Below are 3,931 nucleotides of genomic sequence, written 5' to 3' on the forward strand. Positions count from 1 at the left end.
TAGCTATATGGTAAGTCACTTTTAAATCTAAACAACTGTGTTATAATATTTTTAAATGAAAAATTAATTGTGCTGTAGCTTTCAGAAAAGTAGAATACAATAACAAAGTATGTGGGCAGCAGATACCAAAGAGATCCTATATGATTTACATAGTTGTTCAACACAAGAAAACTCTGGTATACTTTCTATGAACTATCAGAAGGATAAATACAAAAGGCCCTTCTATCGCAAATTAATCAGGTTTTGAATGGCAGCTTTTCAACATGATAAAGATATATAAAAACAAAGACAAAATGCATCTTGTCATTCTAAAACCTTTTTTTGTCTGTATGTACTTGGAATAATCTTGTATTAAGTTTTGCTGCAACTTTCAATGTTCAAAGTAAATCCAACTTGGTGCCATGTCATAAGAAGTCAACAGCAGTAGGAGTAGGAGATTCTGTTATTTACAGAAGCTATGAAATCCCAATGCTATTGCCAGGAAACTAAACACTGAGGCTGCAAGATAATGAATTGTTTCAAGCTTGTTAGATTTCATTAGTGTTTTCAAAGAAGCAATTTCAGTGTCAATTTTATTACTGGTCTCTGAAGTAATATTTTTGGTTTTGGCATCCTTTTTGGTAAATTCTGTGGTTGCTTCCATAAGTTTATTTTTTTGATCTGTAAACATATCTGTTATTCTGCTCCTTTCTAGGTTAATGTCCAGCTTATTATCTGCTCTGATTCGACTGGTTTCATTTATCAGTTGTTGCTTAACTTGTTCTCATTCAATTTTCATTTTCTACCTCTCTGTTCTCAAATTTGCAAATTCACTTTTCTCTAGGGTGACCATATCTTTTTTGACAGAGTTCAAATGAGCCTTTGACTGTTGTACTGTTATTTCTTGTTGAGCTTGAGTGATCATCTCCTTATAGATAGTATCTAAGCTGACATTGGATAAAGTGGTTAATGCTGATACAATTGTTTCTGTTTGTGCTTTGTCAAATCCACGAGTTTCCAAGTCCTGAACCAATGCATGGGTATCAAATTTTAATTTCTTTTGTTCTGAAGGAGTTATGTCCACTCGCCTCATATATCCTTCCTTGGTTGTGGTGGTTAAAAAGTCTCTCAGCAGGGCCACAAGAAATACCCACAGGGAGTTAAAACCTGGTGCCCCCCCACCTCGCTTTCAGATCACAGAAGGTGCCAAACCCTGCAACTTCACATATCCTCAGGTTGGCGGGAGCTTCCCTCCCTTTTTCCCCCTGGGAAGTCCTGGATGAATTCTGAGCTGTTTATTTTAGCGAGGGACTTGGGGAAGCAAGCCAGCTCCAGGCTTAAATGCTAGTGTTCAGGGGGAAAGGATCAAGGATATTCTGGTTTTCCCACCCTCCGTTAGAGGGAACATCAAAATGAGGATCCTAGGGTCCTGGTGGGGCAAAAAAAAGACATAGAATTTATAGCATGAATTGGTTAATTGGTATAGTTTCTAGGAAAAACATAGTGGATTTCTGAACAGGAAAAATGCTAGCTCATACTGTTGTTTACGTCTACTGGAGGAGCACTGGAGAGGGAGGGACTTTTCTCTGTGTTACAAGTGCTTCCAGTGGGGCAGAATGAACTGGCCCCTACCATGTTGTCCATGCCCCAAGAAGGCAAACAATTCTTCCAGAATAGCAGTGCTAAGTTAGAAAAGAGGTTCATCAACGTTTCTTTCCAGCCTAAGGAGTTTCATCATTAAATAATTTCCAAGAACCATCTTTAGCCTCATGGTGGAAAGCATACAAATATAAAAATCACACATGTAGCCTAGACCAGGGGTCGCAAACTTTTGAGACAGAAGAGCTGCCAGGGGTCAGCAAACTGCGGCTTGTGAGACACATGTGGTTCTTTGTACCTGTGGCTCTGAAGTAAAATTGAAAATGAAAATAAAACTATCATAGTTTCATTTATAAAAATTTTAAAGGATATTATTCACATAATGATGATTATGTAAAAATGTATTTATGGCTCTCAAATAATTTTTAAATTGTTGTGAGGGACAGGATTGGCTCTTCGAGGGGTCGGCAAACTTTTGATACAGAACGTATTCAAAGAGCTGCATGTGGCTCGCGAGCCACAGTTTGCCGATCCTTGGCCTAGACCCATCATTGTGTGATTTTGGGCAGACCACTTTAAGTGCCTCAGGTAATGACACAACCTTGCCCGTGTCACGGAGCTGTGAAGGTTAATTCTGATAGTCATGTTTCAGTTTGTGAAAAATAAAGCTGTTTGGGAACGTAAGGGTTTCATGTTTCTCAGTGGTCCTAGACAGTCTTCCTTAGACATCCCACAGCACTTTGTCGGTATGTATTTTATCATCCTTGTGCCTGTCCATGCTGCATTAACAGTAGTTATATACATGTCTTCTCTTGACAATGACAGCAAGGTCTTGCCCCAGTGCATCTATAAACCCTCTTTATTACAGAGTAGTGTCATACAGGTAGCAGGTCTTCAAAGAATATTTAGTAAATGAATAAATGAATATTTGTTCAATAATCCCAATGCCTCCCAGGTTCATTTTTTCCTCTTAACATTAACATATTTTTTTATTTTTCTTTTTTAATTAAAAGTTTTTCAATTACAATTGATTATATTAGTTTCAGGCATACAGCTTAGTGGTTAGACATTTATATAACTTATGAACTGATCCCCCTGATAAATCTAGTACCCACCTAATAACCATACATAGTTATAATATCATTAACTGTATTCCCTATGTTGCATTTTACATCCCCATAACTATTTTGTAACTGCCTATTTCTACTTCTTAATTCCTTCACCTTTTTCACTCAGTCTCCAATCCCTCTCCCCCATATTCATTTTAAACCCCTGAGTTGCCAAAGCGTACAGATTGGAAAAGAAGTAGTGAAACTGTCACTAGCTCTGACACAGTTGTGTATGTGGAAAAGTCTATGGAATATAAAAATAAAACCACTAGAATAATACTTGATTTTGGTAAGATCACAGGACACAAAGTCAATAAACAATTATTGTATTCATACACAATGTATTCGTACATAATGGCAACAAAGAATTAGAAAATGAAATACATACTTTTTTTTTTAAAGATTTTGTTGGGGAATTGGGGGAGGGAAACAGCATTGGGGAATTGGGGAAGGGGAACAGAGAAGTTGCTGTCCTCTTGTTCTTCAGTCTAGTTGTGGAGGACGTTGCTTCACTGGCCCATGTTGGTATTATCATTGTGCTCTTTTTGGGTGAGGCAGTCACTCTCCGGCCATTGGATGTCTGCTCACTGTGGCTCACGGCAGCTCAAGCTGGTTGCCGGCCACTCACGCTGGGTGCTGGCCGCTCTCAGTAGCTTATGGCAGCCCACTGCGGCTCCACTGCAGCCTATGCCGTCGCGGGTGACTTACGGCAGCCCAGCTCCAGGTCGAGCTGTTGTTCACCATCTTAGCTGTAGAGGGTGCAGCATCACTGGCCCTCATGTGGAATCTGAACCGGGGTCCTGCTGCTCAGAGCTGGCGTCCCAAGCCAAGTCTTAACCAACACGCCACTCGGCAGGCCCAAAAGTACTTTTTATAATAGCCTCAAACCATCAAATAAATAGGATGAGATTTAACAAACTACATACAAGATCTCTATGCTAAGAGCTACAAAGTATTACCAAGAAAAATTAAGGCAGATCTTAATAAGTGGAGAGGCATGCCATGTTTATGGATTATAAGATTCAATATAGTTAAGATGGCAGCTCTTCTGGAATAGATGTATAGAATCAATGGAATTTTAATCTAAGTCCCAGCAAGACATTTTTGTAGACATATAGACAAGCTGATTCTAAAATTTATAGAGAAAGGCAAAGTACCTAGAATAGCTAAAACAATCTTTAAAAAGAGAAAGAAAGTTAGAGAGCTTGCCAAACTGATATCAAGAGTTATTATTATTATTTTTT

General features: G+C 38.7%; 1 pseudogene; it reads right to left on the reverse strand.

Annotated features, from left to right (window-relative positions):
* Window positions 1-442: 442 nt before the first annotated feature.
* The window catches only part of LOC109395531 (coiled-coil domain-containing protein 90B, mitochondrial pseudogene), a 12,902-nt pseudogene continuing 9,413 nt past the window's right edge, over window positions 443-3,931 (reverse strand).

Source organism: Hipposideros armiger, unplaced genomic scaffold (genome assembly GCF_001890085.2).
Source record: "Hipposideros armiger isolate ML-2016 unplaced genomic scaffold, ASM189008v1 scaffold_476, whole genome shotgun sequence".
Taxonomy (NCBI): domain Eukaryota; kingdom Metazoa; phylum Chordata; class Mammalia; order Chiroptera; family Hipposideridae; genus Hipposideros; species Hipposideros armiger.